At 35.8% G+C, this 18,855-nt stretch overlaps 1 pseudogene; it reads right to left on the bottom strand.

Moving 5' to 3' along the window:
• Positions 1 to 3,441: 3,441 nt before the first annotated feature.
• On the bottom strand, positions 3,442 to 8,802 carry LOC141660400 (uncharacterized; annotated as a pseudogene).
• Between the last annotated feature and the right edge of the window lie 10,053 nt (positions 8,803 to 18,855).

The following is an 18,855-nucleotide window of genomic DNA, read 5'->3' as shown; positions in this document are numbered from 1 at the left end:
GGTAGCGGTTCTTAATCGTTACCTTATTCAACTCCCGATAATCTATACATAGCCGCATAATTCCATCTTTCTTCTTTACAAACAGAACAGGTGCTCCCCATGGCGATGTACTTGGACGTATCACTCCTTTATCCAACAATTCTTGTAGCTGGCTCACCAACTCTTTGATTTATGTTGGTGCCATCCTATATGATTCTGTTGGTGCCATCCTATATGGGGCCTTTGAAACAGGTTCCATGCCTGGAGCAATGTTGATCTCGAACTCGATTTGTCGATCTGGTGGAAAGCCTGGTAGTTCGTCTGGAAACACATCGGGGAACTCGTTAACTACGGGGATATCTTCTATGCTGGGACTGCCTTTTTCTGAATCCACTACATAAGCTAGTGATGTGCCAAAATTATGAATTTTAAATTACAAGCGCACAATTTTCGTTTTAATACTTGAGATTCGTTCCACAAGGACTAGACATTTTTCGCAACTCCTTAATTTTTAATTTTGGCGAACTAGAGAATTGATTTGAGAGAATTTGTTTTTGCTATTTAACAACTAAATTCAAGGTGAACGATGAACTAAGTATTTAATTAGCTACGGACAATAACCAAATTAACAACCAACAACACCAAGAACAATTATAACTAAAGCTAGAGAGAAAAAAATAAAAAAAAATTTTAAAACAAGAATTTAAAACAAGATGAGTACTATAATAAAGAGAAGGTATTATAACACTAATGACAGAAATTGAAGTGATTAATAAGCAAAGTAATAATTGCTTAATTATGACAACTACAACTACGTAACAGATCATATAAAAGCTTGAAATGAAATGGGCTATGCTTGTGGGTAGAAAGACATTATCGTGGACCAAAATGACTTAACACACGAACATACAGTGGGCCTAAAATGCAATGGGCTTTCATGAAATTAGCCACAAATTAACTACTATGATAAATGAGGGGATGGGGGAATAAAAAGTCTAAAGAAAAGAGAACATAACAATTAATACTATTATTAATTAATGATAAAGATAAGAATGCAATGATAATTTAAGGCTATGTAATTAATTACTACTTAATGTAGTTTCAAAGATGAATTAAATGGTGAACTAAGACATGAAAAAAAAATATAAGAGTGAAATGTACAAAAACGGCCAGGAAAGGGATTTGGGCCTGTAAAAGGAGACATGAATAACAATTGAACTTTGGGCCAGAAATTAAAACTAAACAATTACTAATCAGCAATCTCTCAAATTAACAGATCGGCAACACGAGACGGGAGAACAAAAGGAACATGACATTCAGTGAAAAAAAAAAGAAAAATAAAAACTTGTTGCTGCAAAATATAAGAGACGTACTACATTTTGTATCCAAAAATAAAGGGAGCAACAATTAAAAATGCCTCAACACATGTTGAGAGAAATATAACTGGAGCTGTGTGTGATTATTAGGCCAAAAGACCCCGATCTCGAAATAAGTTTGAGCCGGAATATTTTTTTCGCCGGAAAAATGAAGGAACTCGAAAAAAAGTAAATCACGAAATTTTAATACAAATTCTAAAAGTATCTCTAGAATATTAAATCAATAATAAAATCAAATTTAGAGGGCTCCTTCCAAATCTCCAAGTATGTAACTTGTGAGATTTTAAAAGATATCATAACCCAATATTAAAGTAACAAGACATAAAAGTAGAGGAGAGGATGTAATAAAAAAACTTGAATGACATTTATTGAAGAAAGTGTTTACAAGAGAGAAAATACAAAGTAAATGAAAACTAGATCTAGAAATTGAAAAGAGAGGCTACTACTAACTAAAGAAAAACTAGGTGATCAATACAAGGGGGAAGGGGGGTATTGTATTTATAGCTAAAAATTAGGGTTTAGGGTAGAGTTGGGTGAATCTTGGCCATCCAAGTGAGATGGGTGTTTGGTTTATCTTGATCATTGATTTCTACCAACTCTTTCTTTTGGCTTTTTCTTCAAGTTGCTTGGTGACTTATATTTCTACCATTTTTGCCCTTTTCTCCCTTTTACTTCAAATTTCTCATTTTTCCAAATATCTACAAAATGATGAGAATGCAACAAATTAATTTATTTAAAATAAGCAAAAAATTGGTATGAAATTATGCAAAAATATGTGATTATCAAATGCCCCCATACCTATCTTTTGCTCGTCCTCGAGTAAAATCAAACATAAAAATGCTAACTAAGAGAGATCCTATTGCTCCTTTTCGTAGGCGTGACGGGAAATTTTAGGTTTACCAACCCGTTAAACCCATAGACGATCTCCATAGGAGGAGTGTTGTCTCCTAAGGGTTTACAGAAGATATACCCATAAAATCTTTGAGACAATTTAACAAGCATCTATCTCAATTTTACTCTAATGTTCATTGGTGTTAACAAGAAGATTTTATAAATAAAATACATGCCTTAAAGACTCTTCTAATAATAGCTAAGATGTAGGTCACTCAAATCTGCTTATGTTGACTTAGAATTTTTACAAAAGATCCCAAGGTGTGTAGTGAATTTAAGGCCTTTGATGGATTTAACTGTCTAAGAACATTTTCTCTTTTTCAACTAATATTGAACTGACACATTCTCTATCAAAACAAGTATCTAGCCAAACTTCACAAAATTATTATTTCTTTTTTTTTTAATTGACTTTATGATGTCTGTTTTCTTAGGCTTTCTATGTTACCCATGTAGCGAGTTTTAGGTCAGTGACTCCCAAACCAGATGGTTTTAGGGCACTAGGTTTTGAAATCCCCCGACGAACTTAATAACTCGAGTAACAAAGGCCACAAAACAAGACTAGTCAATTCTACTTGTGCCCATTATCTAAAGATTTTTGTTTATAAGAACAATGAGTATTGAAGTAGTTTATTCATCTTTTCTTTTCTTTTTTTTCTTTTTTTTTTGCTTTTTTTTCTACTTTTTTTTTTCTTTCTCTTCTTTTTTCTTTTCGCAAAGGCTTGATTCGACATTGTTTCAACATGTGGGTTCTCTCTCAAGTATCGAATAACATCCCTAAACAATCTCTCCAAAAAAGGTCTTGTGCAAAAGTGCCATCTTGGAATCTAGAGTGAAAATCAATCGACATAAGATTCAAAAAGACACCTTACTCAACTACGTTTAAATAATCTAAAAGGCACTATATGTATAAGTTTTTGAAAACATGTTAACACCAACTGCTACTAAAGTTCAAGAGAGAGTAAGACAACTTAGCTAAAAATGTCTCTATTTTTTTTGAATTTTTTTGATTTTTTCAATTATTTTTTTTTTGGATTTTTTTGTTTTTTAAGAATTACACTAAAACCCTCCCCCATACCTAAATCATGCACTGTCCTCAATGTATGCAAAAGAAAGAAATAAGTAAGGAAAATGATGAGAATATACCTGATAAGGGATGAAGAGAGTTAAAACTACCTACTGAAAGAGACTTACTTGATCATGGGTCAATGAGGTTGATGACCTCTTCCTCGGAATTGACTGGCAACTCTAAAAATGGTTTGAGACGTTGTCCATTAACTTTGAATATTTCACCATTTTTAGGATTTTCAATTTCAATAGCACCAAGAGGATAAACTACTTTAACAATGTAAGGTCCCTCCCATCTAGATCTCAATTTTCCGGGAAATAAATGAAGCCTAGAATTGTACAAAAGAACCTTTTGACCGGGAGAAAAGGATTTTCTCAAAATTGATTTATCATGAAAAACTTTGGTTCTTTCTTTATAGATTTTAGCATTTTCATAAGCATCATTTCTCATTTCCTCTAACTCAGACAACTGCAACTTCCTATGACTACCAGCAGTGGGTAAATCAAAATTCAACTCCCTAATGGCCCATAAGGCTCGATATTCAAGTTCAACCGGCAAATGACAAGCTTTACCAAACATAAGCCGATAAGGGGACATACCCAAGATAGTCTTATACGCGGTCCTATAGGCCCATAAAGCATCTATCAACTTAGTTGACCAATCCTTCCTATTCGAGTTGACAGTCTTTTCTAAAATCTATTTGATTTGCCTATTTGAGACTTCAACTTGACCACTAGTTTGAGGATGATAAGGGGTGGCCAATTTATGAGTGATCGAGTACTTTTTTAAGAGAGACTCAAATTGATGGTTCTTGAAATGTTTGCCTTGATCACTAATGATAGCTGGCGTACCAAATCGAGAAAAGATATTCTCTTTTAAGAATTTAAGAATGACCTTATTGTCATTAGACTTAGTTGGAATGGCTTCGACCCACTTAGATACATAATCGACCGCTAAGAGAATGTAGAGGTTGCCAAATGAACAAGGAAATGGGCCCATAAAATCTATCCCCCAAACATCAAAAATTTCGATAATTAGGATCAGATTCATTGGCATCATATTACGTCTTGTGATCTTTCCTAAATATTGACACCTACTACAAGCGGCACAGAATTCCGCGGAATCTTTAAACAAACTAGGCCAATAAAAACCACTTTGGAGTATCTTAGCCGCCGTCTTTTTGGCACTAAAATGTCCTCCACAAGCTTGATCATGACAAAAGGAAATGACACTTCTAAACTCGTGATTTGGGACACCTTCTAATGATTTGATCCGGGCAATACTTGAAGAGATAAGGGTCATCCCAAAAGAAGTATTTGACTTGTGAAAAGAATTTAGATTTATCTGGCTTGGACCAATGAGTCGGAATGTTGCCGGTGACAAGGTAATTAACAATGTCGGTAAACCAAGGGAGGGTAGAGATAGAAATAAGGTGTTCATCCGGAAAAGATTTATTCAAAGGCAAGTCAACGGTTGACTCTACTACCAATCGAGAAAGATGATCGGCAACGACATTTTCAGACCCCTTCTTATCCCTAATTTCTAGGTCAAATTCTTGGAGCAACAAGATCCACCTAATCAAACGAGCTTTTGATTCCTTTTTTGAGAAAAGATATCGAAGGGCGACATGATCGGTGTAAACAATGATTTTCGAACCAATAAGATAAGACCTAAACTTCTCAAGGGCAAATACTACGGCTAGAAGCTCTTTTTCGATGGTTGAGTAATTAAGTTGGGCATCATTTAAGGTCTTGCTAGCGTAGTATATGACATGAAGTATCTTATTGATTCGTTGCCCTAAAACTGCCCCAACTGCATAGTCGGAGGCATCACACATCAACTCAAAAGGCTCATTCCAGTCGGGAGATTTAATTATCGGGGATGAAGTCAATTCTTTCTTAAGGTGTTCAAGAGATTGTAAACAATCACTATTGAACTCGAATTTGACATCTTTTGAAAGAAGATTGGTCAAGGGTCTTGCCTTCTTACTAAAATCCTTAATGAAACGCCTATAAAACCCCGCATGTCCTAAAAAAGAGCGAATTGCTTTGACCAATTTTGGTGGAGGGAGACTACCAATGAGATCAATTTTAGCTTTATCAACTTCAATTCCCTTTTTTGAGATTTTATGACCAAGGACAATTCCTTCTTTAACCATGAAATGACATTTTTCCCAATTAAGAACGAGGTTCGTTGTTTTACACCTTTTTAAAACTAAGTCAAGATGGTTTAGACATTGATGAAAAGAAGAACTAAAGATGGAAAAGTCATCTATAAAAATTTCTAGGAATTCACCTACCATATCGGAAAAAATGCTCATCATGCATCGTTGAAATGTAGCAGGGGCCGTGGTCAAACCAAAAGCTAGATGACGATAAGCGAACGTTCTGAAAGGACATGTGAACGTGGTCTTTTCTTGATCTTCGGGAGCACTGGGGATTTGAAAATAGCCAGAAAAACCATTTAGGAAGCAATAGTAGGAATGACCCGCTAACCTTTCTAGCATTTGATCGATGAATGGTAAAGGAAAGTGATCTTTTCTAGTGGCAGAATTGAGTTTCCTATAATCTATACACACTCTCCAACCAGATTGAACACGAGTGGGAACTTGTTCGTCATTCTCGTTGGTCACTATAGTAATACCCGATTTCTTATGTACTACTTGAATCGGACTCACCCATGAGCTATCAGAATGGGAAAGATGATCCCATTATCTAGGCACTTAAGAATTTCCTTCCTAACAACTTCCATCAAAGTTGGGTTCAACCTCCTTTGTGGCTCCCTAACTGGTTTAGCATCATCAACTAAGTGAATTCTATGTTGGACAATTGCCGGACTAATTCCTTTAATATCAGAAATACTCCAACCTATGGCTTCTTTGTTCTCTCTAAGCACACTTAAAAGTTCCTCTTCTTGAGATGGGGTCAAATTAGAAGCAATTATGACGGGAAAAGACTTATTAGGACCAAGAAACATGTACTTAAGAGTGTTAGGAAGAGGTTTGAGTTCTAATTCTGGTGGACTTGGCTCAACTGGTTCACTAGCTTGATAAAGGGATAAAGGAAGTGGTTCAAACTCTTGGTTAGTTGTAGGAATGGTGGACTCTAACATGTCATTGACCTCATTAGTGTAATCGGAATCAACTCAATTTTGACCAAAATGATTTAAACAAAAGTCAAGAGCATCATCGACACTCATGGTTTCATGATCAAGCATTTTATCAATTACATTAATTTCCATATGTTGGTCAAAATAGTCATTGGGTTGGTTCCCGACATGAAAAATATTGAGATCAATGGTCATATTTCCAAATGTTAGTTTCATTAAACCATTCCTACAATTAATCAAGGCATTGGATGTGGCTAGAAAAGGTCTTCCTAAAATGATAGGTATTTGATTTTTAGGATTTTTGACTGGTTCAGTTTCTAGGACCACAAAATCAACGGGAAAAACAAAATCACCAACCTTAATCAACACGTCTTCAATTATTCCCTTAGGAATTTTGATAGAACGGTCGGCTAATTGAAGTGTGATATTGGTCTTTTGAAGTTCACCTAGACCGAGTTCTTGGTACACAGAATATGGAAGAAGATTCACACTAGCACCTAAGTCAAGTAAAGCTTTGTCAACAAAAGTGTTGCCTATGACACAAGAAATAATAGGACAACTGGGGTCCTTATATTTCACGGGAATTTCATTCGAGAGAATCGAACTAACTTGAGATGTCAAAAAGGCTTTCTTCGGAACATGAGTGGTTCGTTTATGAGTACACAACTCTTTTAGAAACTTAGCATACGAAGGAATTTGTTGAATGACATCTAAAAGAGGAATGTTGACCTTAACTTGCTTGAAAACTTCTAAGATCTTGTCTACTTGAGCCGATTGTTTGTTCGAAATAAGTCATTGAGGATACGGAGCTTTCGGCGTAAAGACTCTTTCAGTAGACAAATTGGGGCTAGGTTTCAAAGGTGGTGCAATCGAATGAGGTGTTTCGCTAGACTCGAAATTCTCGGGTTGCTTCGAGTGATCTAGACTCGTACTCAAAGGTGAAGGATTAGGTTTCAAACTCGAATTCTCTTCTTCGTTATCATCAACACCAACTCGATTTCTCACTTGATTTCCCGAGCGTAGAGAGATAACGGCGTTCACATCATGAGGTCTTTGATTAAGCGAAAATTTAGGATTCACCTCGGGTTGACTTGGAAACTTGTTCTTCTCGCGCTCACAAATCGTGTTAGGTAATTGACTCATTTGAACCTCTAACTTAGATATGGCTTGGGCATTGAAATTCAATAATTGCCTATCTTGGGTCATGGTTTGCATGAAGGCTTGTTGAGATTGAGTCAAATTAGTTTGAGATTTTAGCAAAGCCTCAATACTCTTTTCTAAGGAATTAAGTCTCTTATCCGAATCATTAAACCCGGGAGGATTCAAGGGTGCTTGAATTGGGTTTGGATAAGGATTTTGACTAGAAGTGGGGTAAGAGTTTTGATTAGGCTTTTGAAAAGTGGGTTGACGAGATTGGTAGTTTTGGTCTTGGGTCCATGAAAAATTCGGGTGGTTCTTCCACTCGGGATTGTATGTGGGTGCAAAAGGGTCATTCCTAGGTCGAGGTTGAAACATAGCATTCACTTGCTCAAACTCTTGAAAGTTTTGAGGTCCATGACTATTAGAGTTATAGTTCGCACATATAGACGCTTGGGAGGGGGCATTAGTGGTTTCTAAAGCTTCTAATATTCTAGTGAGAGTAGCTAACTTCGCTTCGGTTGCTATAGAATTACCCACTAAATGCAAGCCTTTGTTAGCTAATGAACCGAGTGTTTCATTATGCTTACTAGGCTCCCTATTCGGCTCCCTATTAGACTCCCACAACATGGTCTTTTCTGCTAGTTCCTCGAAAAACTCCCATCCCTGATCCTCATTTTTTTCCATGAATTTGCCTTGACACATAGACTCTAACAACGCGGTTGTAGAACTATCTAAGGCCTCGTAAACAATCTTACAAAGTCTCCACTTTTCTATTCCGTGGTGGGGACATTGGGACAAAAGATTTTTAAATCTATCAAAATATTTCCAAAAAGACTCATTTTCCTCTTGATGAAATTGATTAATCTCATTTGTAAGTCTCGTAGTCTTATGGTTTGGAAAATATTTTTTTAGAAAAATGACTACGAATCCCTCCCAAGTTGAAATAGAATTAACCGGTAGGCTATATAACCATTTTTTAGCATTTTCTTTAAGAGCGAAATTGATTAGTCTAAGCCTAATGGAATCCTCGGTCAATTGCTGGAGTTTTTGTAAGGCACAAACCTCCTCGAATTCATGAATAAAAAGATACGGATCCTCATCTTCACTCCCGGTAAATTTAGGTAACATTCTAATATGATGACCTTTAATTTCAAAATTATTACCATTAACCGGTGGAAGAGTAATACAAGAAGGTTGGGCTGAACGGGCGGGGTAACAACGATCCTTAAGAGATACCGCCATGTTTACTACGGGTTCAAGAATTTCTATGGGTTCGGATTCCGATGAGGAAGTACGCTCAATTGGTCTCACTAACCTAGATGAATTATCTCTAATCCACGTAGTACGCATAAACAGGATAGAAATCAAGTAGCAAATAAGTGCAGAAATTTAAAACACGCAAAATAAAGGGTGAAAAATCGAAAGAAAAATTCTAAATCTATGGTTCCCTAAAAAAACTCTAGACTTACTCCTAACAAAAAGATATTACTAAAATTAACAAAACTAAAAGTATTCTTTCTGATTGGCCAGGTAGGTGCAAGCATTGCCAAGAGGCTAAACACCAGCCTAGTCACCAAATCTAAATGGCCAGGTAAGCTTTCGCTAGCCTAGACACCAAAGAATGAATACTTAGAGATTTGATCGTCTCAGGTTTTCTTCCTAGTTGAGCGCGAAGTTCTAGGGGCTAATGTCTACTTAATTTTATTAAAAAGGCTATGGTATGCAAAATGATGGATTTAATGGTTGTGGGCCAAGGAAAGAGTGATGAAATCCCTCCCCTTATCTTGTGATGTGGGTTTGCCCTTAAAGTTTATTTAAATGATGTAACACACAATGAGATATAAAAGCAACAAAAAATTATGGATGCTCTAAACTATGTGTCTTAACTAAAGAAAAGAAGAAATTTAATGTACCTTGGGTCCTCCAGCAATCACCACAATTTATAAGGTACGAAAAATTAAAAAAAAATAAAATAAAATCTAAGATGATGTGCTCCTAGGTGAACAAATGCATGATGCAACAATTATGTTTAACTAACTAATTTATTTATTTTTTTTTTGAATTTTCATATTTTTTTTTGTGATTTTTATAACTAGTGAAAAATGCGAAAAGAGAGAGATACGGGTTACCCAAGCAAGCTTCCAAAAATTCCTTCGAGCCTTGGCAATTTTCGGAGATCCAACGAGCATTCCAAATCTTCAATTTCCTAAAAAAAAATTAAACAAAGAGAGCAAATACAACTAATTCGAAAAATTAAAAATTAAGACGCGAAAAATAATTATAGTCCCCGGCAGCGGCGCCAAAAACTTGATGTGCCAAAATTATGAATTTTAAATTACAAGCGCACAATTTTCGTTTTAATACTTGAGATTCGTTCCACAAGGACTAGACATTTTTCGCAACTCCTTAATTTTTAATTTAGGCGAACTAGAGAATTGATTTGAGAGAATTTGTTTTTGCTATTTAACAACTAAATTCAAGGTGAACGATGAACTAAGTATTTAATTAGCTACGGACAATAACCAAATTAACAACTGACAACACCAAGAACAATTATAACTAAAGCTAGAGAGAAAAAAATAAATAAAAAAATTTTAAAACAAGAATTTAAAACAAGATGAGTACTATAATAAAGAGAAGGTATTATAACACTAATGATAGAAATTGAAGTGATTAATAAGCAAAGTAATAATTGCTTAATTATGACAACTACAACTACGTAACAGATCATATAAAAGCTTGAAATGAAATGAGTTATGCTTGTGGGTAGAAAGACATTATCATGGACCAAAATGACTTAACACACGAACATACAGTGGAACTAAAATGCAATGGGCTTTCATGAAATTAGCCACAAATTAACTACTATGATAAATGACGGGATGAGGGAATAAAAAGTCTAAAGAAAAGAGAACATAACAATTAATACTATTATTAATTAATGATAAAGATAAGAATGCAATGATAAGTTAAGGCTATGTAATTAATTACTACTTAATGTAGTTTCAAAGATGAATTAAATGGTGAACTAAGACATGAAAAAAAAATATCAGAGTGAAATGTACAAAAAGGGCCAGGAAAGGGATTTGGGCCTGTAAAAGGAGACATGAATAACAATTGAACTTTGGGCCAGAAATTAAAACTAAACAATTTGTAATAACCCCAATTTTTGGAAATTTTTGAAACCCTTATGAATAGTGATTTTGCAGATTATGCTGAATGAGAAAACTTTTCATGCCACACTATGTAGGGGTTCTTTTATTGGTCTTCTGAGATATTATTAGTACTCTATGTGGTATATAAGTGTATGTAAAGATCGTCAGAATCCGAATCCGAACACTTTGATTTTTCCCGAAAATCCACTAGATACGGAAATATTTTGAGTATAAGGTAATATGATAAAAAGGATTTAAAATAAAGGATTATAAGAGAGGATCATAAAAGGATTATAATGTATTGAGAAAGGTTAAGGAAACCCAGGTAATAAGATCCCGGGTATGATCCCTCAAACGAGAAACGAGAACGAAAGTTACGCGAACCGTATAACAGATCAGCGGTCATTAGGCAAACAATTAGGAAGTTAATCAAGGAGGTTAGGGATGATGAGGTCATCCAACCAATAAGAAGAGGGCAAGTAAGGGATGATGACATCATAAGCATGACATAAGCATGACATAGGAGGGAAGGAGGTGTGGATGAATGATAACCACACAAAGTTCAAGGTTATTAAGGTAATTAACCAAAATCTAAACAAAAACAACCAACCAAAAACAAATCAAAGCAAAAACACAAAATCATCTCTTTCTTCCAAGCTTGCTCTCGGCTTTTCCCCATTTTCAAGAAGAAGAATTTCAAAATTTAAGTTCCAAGCTTCCTTAATTGGTAAGATAATTATCTAGTACTCCTTATGCATAGATATAGCTATTCCATGAGTTTAAGCTTCAAATTCCTTCACAATCTCTTCCAATAATTCAAGGAAGAAGATGGTGAATAGTAACTTTCAAAGAAATAACTTTAGTTTCTTGAATTTTTATGAAAGTTTAAGGTTATTCAAGCAAGGATCAAGGTTCTTTAGGCATTCAAAGCTCTTGTGATTGTGTTAAGAAGCTTCAAGAAGGTATAAACTCCAAACCCTAGCTTTAGTTTTGAGTATTTAGGAATGGTTATGAGTAATATAGTATATGTGAAGCATGAAGCTTGTTTGTTTAGAGTTTGGGTTGGAGTGGTAGTGGTATGAATGTTGAATCTTGTTGATTTGTTAATAGAATTAAGTATAGTTTAAGTTCATGATGAGAATAACATAAATTGGAAGAACTTGAGGTGTTGGGACTGTTGTAGTGTGTTTTGGATGGATGTTGGTTGTATGAATGAATTGGGATTGATTGGTGATTGATCTGGATTGGTGTAAATTTGGGAAATCGCGTAAACATAGCCGTCGTAATGTCCGATTTACTTTAGACTGCTTTTGTTCAAAACATTAGGACCCGAGAACTCCCTGCTAGGTTGTGACCATTGCCATGTTTAGATAGTTCATGTTACGAGCTTCGTTTTGATATGTGGTTCGTTTGATTCCGATGTACGGTTTAGGAGAAACGGCCATTTTAAGTAACGACGTTTCGCGAATGAAACATTACCCCTCGCCTTACTTTGAAACCTTGGTTAAGGACCTTAAATGACTAATTGGGGTAAGAAACAATTATGTAAAGTGGATTAGGCAGTTGGTAAGGTACTCGCGAAACAATCGCCTTAAAACCCTTAATGGTTAATTTATTAAAAATGGGGGAGTCGAGGGTACTCGAGCGACTTAAGTAAATCGTTAAGCGCGAAAGCGAACATTAGGACTCTAAATGGTTAAAGTCTAGTTTCTTAAGTGACCGGGCTCTAATTCCGACTTATGTTGTTGTTCATAGGTTATCGGACCCACTCTAAGCTTAAGTCTATCCGGGAGCACTCAGGCAAGTTTTCTACCCGTATAACTGTTGTTGTGATGTATATGTGTATATGCATGATCTTGTGATAAATGCATATTTGTTATTAGCAAATTCTTGCGATATATTGGAGCATGTGATATGGTATATATGCATGCCTGTTTCGTATTCTTGACTTGTATATCTGTTGGTTCAAATGCTTATTAGTTGCATAATACCTATGCTAGAGATAAACAGTAGTTGCGTATACCCTGAGTATAGGGGACCCAAAGGTGAACCCTTTTCTAAATCGGGAGTAGATGTTCCCGAGTATATGATATATATATATATATATTTATATATATATATATTTATATATATATTGATATGGTTTTTAAAAACTATTAATCAAATAAGGTTTATTCGATAACTTCATATTATTTAATGAATATTACTTGAATATTCATTCGATGACTTATGACTCCTTTTTTTTATTTAATGAATATTACTTGAATATTCATTCGAGGATTTATGACTCCTTTATATTATTTATTGAATATTATTTGAATATTCATTTGAGGACCCATGACTCCGATTATTTACTGAAATATATTCTTTATTTTATTAGAGAATAAGGTGTCAATAATCAAACTTATTTTTGATTATTCAAATAAAGATAATACTTTCGTATAAGTATATCTTTGGTTATTTAATACTCATTTCGAGTATAAGTTTTATAACTTCTACTTCAAGTTATTTATATAGAGATTATCCTTATGGGAATATTATTTAATAATATTCAGATATTTTCTAATATATCGAGACTGATTTACTTTATTAAATCAGCATTACTCCAAACACTCTTTAAAGTGTTTTCGAGTCTTCAAAATGATTTCTAAAGGTTAGAGCGGATCCCTAAACTCATTTTCAAATTTAAGATCTTCCTTTTTGAAGGGGACTTGAATACTCGCTCAAAAATCTAAGGGATCCGGCTCTGTGGTGTATTTTATATTCGCAACAAGGTTGCTGTTTTGATAAAAGAGTTTTTGATTACTTACCCAACACTCGGGAAGTAAAATTCTTGGAACAAGTTAATCCATTAACAGGCATCGCCTGGGAAATATCGGTGAGTTTTCCTTTCCTACTAGATATGACTTCTTGGTGGAGCCGTATCAACAAGTTTCTACTTGGGGAAAGTAGGGACGAGCTTTACGTTTCAGAGTCATGGATTTCATCTGAACTAGGAGTGGCGTAAGTGGTCGAGTGGCGCCGGCCCAGCCTAATTATATTGGCCCAATTGTCCTGGAAGTTCCGCTAAGACGGTCCATTCCTTAGGAGTCCAGTGTTCGGTTGACAAGTAAATCCGACATGTTCTCCTCTACATGTAGAAAATGGTGGGGTTGCACTACTGCGACTGATCATCGTGAGTGGTCTTCCTGGCACGGCAAACTCCCCTAATGAGTTCATCATCCAATTGGATATTTCTGCAACACTACCCAGAGCACTTCGATAGAAAGGCTACGGTTGGGAGATTGTTGAGTGTTGGCAGGGTCGAGTTTTCAAAATGATGTTTTCATCAAATGAAGTATCTCGTAACTTCATTTCATTTTGAGGATATTTCAAAGATTGAATCTATTCAAGTCTTTTCTTGTAGTCTCATCTATGTGATGAACTTTTGAAACTGATGATACCTTGAACGGTGGTAGTTCAAGTAGTATCCGGAAAAGATATATATATTGGAGTGTCTTGTAACTTCATCTTTTAAACTTATATATAGTAAATGATTATCTTGTGCATATCAAAGATTTTCATAAAAACGTTGAGACAAGGTTAGATATATGAGATCACCTTGCAACGATATTTTTATACAGTTATAAACTGGAACTCTGTGTATATTATACACGTCAGAGGATTTCAAAGATTGTGAAAAGTATATATGTTAGGTCACACTTTCACTGTAGAGGGGGTGAATACAGTGTTTATTACAATCAAATCAAACTTCAAGAACTTATGTAACAGAAAACAAACTTTATTTAAATAATAAACTCTGTTACAATCCGGAACTGTTATCTCTCAGTGATGAACAAAATATCACGAGAGCTACTAGGGTTATAGTAAATAATATTCTCGATAATGATAACACTTTTAGTGTAAACCCTATGTCTGTGTTTATATACTACACAGTTACAAGATAATCACTAATTGATATGGAATATAATTCTGCTTCCTAAAATATATCAATCAGATATCTTCTATTCCAAGTATTCCATTCTTCACGGAATTCCTTCTTCATGCATATCTCTTCTTATGTTTATCTTGATCTTCTTAACTTTAATCAGCTACTGTCCTTATCTGATCGTCCTTCAGCACTTAAGTTCTGATATCTATCTCCTGATGCTTATCTCCTGATAACATAAGTACTGATATCCCTTAAGTTCTGTCGTCCAGTATAAGTACTGATTAGTTAAGTACTGATTTGTTCTGTTCAAATAAGATCTAAAATCTAAACATAGACATATTAGCCATGACATTATCAAATATATCTAACAATCTCCCCCAACTTGTAAATTAACAAAATATACAAGTTTAACAGATATTTGATGATGTCAAAAACATTAAGTACAAATGCATGAGAAATAGACAAGATAACTACAACTTACAGTCCTTAAAGCTTTTACCAATTCAACTTCTGATAACAACTTTAATCTGTATAAATGTCAGAATTTAAGCAGTTGTAAATCTTCGACTTGGCTTCATCATTTTCTGATCTCTCTGATGTCAGGAGTTGTTCTGAGATAATTCTTCAACAAACATTTCTCAGCATATCTGAGTTCATCAATCATTCTCCGTTTGACATCTTTAAGCTCTGCAGTATCTTCACCAGTTTGAAATATTGCAGCTCTGAGATCATTAATCTTTGCTTTTCTCAACTCCCGATCTAGTCTTATGACATAAGCTTTGTTAGACTCTAGATTGAATTCAAGCCCCTTAATACCAAGATATGTTCTGATCTGTGCAGTATTAGGCTTCATATCAACAATATCACCATTGTGATTTCTGTACTTTGGAACATATCTGCTGTCAGACTTAACAGAATAAAGCCTTTTCTGTCTCTGAATCTGTTCTTTTAAGTAGTTTGTAGCAGTCTCTGTTATTCTGTCATCCACTTGAAGTAAGAAAAGTACATGCTCCAATTCTTCAAAATACTTCAATGGAATGGCATTTTGTCTTATATGATAAACCCTACCATCTGTCATGAAATACAACATGATGTATTCTTTCAAGTAGGTATGGTAAACCATCTGTACAGATTCTAGTTGATTCAATCTCTCAGGAGTTGCTCCAATACCTGGTTCACTCAAGGAAGTTGGATCATCGGTAGTGTTGTGTACTCTTCTTTCATCAGCACTTCCCAATCCAGTTTTATCTCTAGCTTCCTTTCCAGTAACTACTCTTGCTTCAAAACCACTTGAAGTAGTCTTCAAAGATTGAGTCTGTTTTGCTTTAGTGAATCCTGGTAGGAGTGTTTTAGATTTATTTTCTGATATCAAGTTAACTTGAGCACTGTCAGAGGTTACTTGCTTCTTCTGAATATCAGAACTTATGATTTCTTGACTCTGAACAACTTGAGCCATGTCAGAGGTTGTTTTAAGAACTTTTCTTGAAGTCAGAGCAAGATTATCTTTTCCATCAGTAATTTCTTCTTCATCAGGAGGTACATAAGGCTTGATAGGTTCACCAACCTTTTCTTTACCCTTGGATCTTGGATCTATCTGTGGTTGTGATCTAGCCAAAGTTTCTTCAGTATGTATCCTTTCTTTGATCACAGTGCCTTTAGGTTTTGGAAGTAACTTTTTACCAGAAGCTTCAGATTTAGATGTGACTTTCTCTGATTTAAGTCTGGCTTCTTCTTCCTTTAAACTTTCCAAGTCCATCCCTGGATTTTCTTGAAGAAATAACTGTCTTGACATTTCCTCATCAAGATCTAGAAGTTCATCAGAACTTATCCTTTTACCAGCAGCAGAACTTATTCTTTTCCCAGTATCAGAACTTGTTCTGTGACTAGCTTGTCTTGATGTAAACCTTCTACCTTGACTATGACCACTACCCATTCCAGAGTTTCCTTGGTCATCTTTTCCATCATCCTTTCCTTGTAGTGACTTGTTTGTTTTGCATTTGGACTTAATTACCTTCTCCCCCTTTTTGGCATCAGCAGGTAATAAAAGAGAGATAAGTAGTTCCACTGAGGTCTGGATTTCTGTAAGTTGCGATTGCTGAGAAGCTTGATTTGTCAGAATTTGATCAATCTGAGCTTGTTGCTTCTCTTGAGTTTTCTCAATATAAGCAACCCTGTCAATGGTAGGTTGGAAGAACTTTTTCTTATCAAGTTTCCAAACTTGTTCCTGTTTAATAAAGTTCTCCTGAATCTTGTGTAGCTCTGCATGAGTGTTGGAATGAAGACCTTGTAGATGTTTAGTACTCAATGCAGTGACTCTAAGCTGGGTTTTAAAATCATCAGAATGTAACATGTCATCAGCTTTAGTCAAGTGCTCAGCAAGATGTAAAGCATTAAGAACACATAAAACTGAGTTCCATTCCTTAGTCCACTCCTGACCTGCAGGAGTTTCACTCCAAGGTACTGGTGCATCCCTGATAACAAACTCCTTTAGCAGTTCAGACTTAGGAAGAGTCAGTGGAGGAGTATGTCCTGAAGGACCTGCTTCATCAGCATCTACAGTTGTAGCAGCTTCACCAGTATCTCCAACATTTGCAGCATCAGAACTTAAAGAATCAGTATCTTCTGATAAGACAACTGTGTGAGTAGCAATGGAGGCTTCAACATCCTCTAATTGCTGATCTGATACTAAGTTCTGATCAACAGCCATATCCTGATGCTCACCTAAAATCTGATCATCAGCATCTTGATGCAGAGAAGGTGTTAGTGATAACTCAGGAGTTTGAACAGCATCAGTAATAGGTGTTGTGGAAGGATTATTTGCTGTTGGAGCTTCTAAGAAAAGTATTTCAGGCACAACCAGGTTCTGAATATCAATTTCAGCACTTGTGCCTGGATCAACAAGAGACATAGAAGGTGAATTAGCCTTGTCAGATACAGGTTCCTGAGATGGAGTTGATGGAGAAGAAGTGACTGGAGCAAATTCCTTGTCTTGTGAGATCAGAGATTCCTGATCCCCTTCCTTAGCTGCTTCCTCCTCATCATCTGAAACTGGCCTCTGTGCCCTCTGTTTCTTGTACTTCCTTGTTGATTTGGATTCCTTGGGAGTTTCAGGAACAGTCATACGTCTAAGCCTCTTGAGAAGCCTAGAACCCCCAATTGCAGAATCCTTCTGAGAAGTTGCCTTCTCAGCTTCATCTACCACAGGTTCTGAAGAGGGAATCTGATCCTCAGAATCTGATTCATCTCTCAAAGTAATCCTCCTCTTCTTCTGAGATGTTTGAGGAACAGTCTTTGTTCTCTTTGGCTTAGAGGATGTAGGCTTCACAGTAGGTGCTGAAGAAGAAGGTTGAACAGTCTGTGAAGTGGAGAGATAGGATTTGAGATAAGTTCTGAGGGTAGGTTGAGTAGAATGAGAGGTAGGGACTGAGGTTGATGGATTTTGGTTATGGTGAGTTGGTTTAACATTTGAGTAAACAGATTTGTAAGTAGCAGGATCAGCATTTACCAGAATCTGTTTCACAGACTGAGGAATCTGTAATTGTCTCACCATTGATTTCTTTGTGTCAGCATTTATCAGGTCGTTAAAGTACCTTTTTGCAACCTTAAAAGGTGGGGTTTGAGTGCTGACTAACTGGGGTTCAGCAGTACAATACGTATAAATAAGTTGACAGAATCTAGCAAAATAAACAACATCTCGATCCTCTGTCATCCTATCCCCAATAAAACCAATTATTCCAGTTGCAAAATCAAAATGAGTTTGATGGATAATAGCATACCCGATGTGCTGACTCAGAATTGGGATGGCATCAAAATTTGAACACTTGTTGCCAAAAGCCTTGGTGATGCAATCGAAGAAGAAACTCCATTCTCTTCTGATATTAGCCCGTTTCAACTGTCCAAGTTTCGTCAGACTCTTTTCATATCCCAAATCAGTCATTAACTCCCGAAGTTCTGATTCCTCTGGTATAGAGAAGGTACAATCTTCTGGAAGATGTAATGCTCTTTGTACTGTACCAGGAGTGACTACATAGGAAGAATCACCCACTTGGAAGATAATACTGGGAGTTCCTCGTTTACCACCATCATCATAAACTCCAGTCCTCCAGAACCGCAGAACTTGTTGACTTGAAAATAATTCAGGCTGAGTTAAGGCGTACCCAACCTCACTATGTGCAAGAAGATCTTGCACAAAATGCAATTCAGATGGAG

Source organism: Apium graveolens, chromosome 5, assembly GCF_009905375.1.
Source record: "Apium graveolens cultivar Ventura chromosome 5, ASM990537v1, whole genome shotgun sequence".
Lineage (NCBI taxonomy): Eukaryota > Viridiplantae > Streptophyta > Magnoliopsida > Apiales > Apiaceae > Apium > Apium graveolens.
Note: the sequence above shows the minus strand (reverse complement) of the source record. Positions and strands in the feature narration are given on the sequence as shown.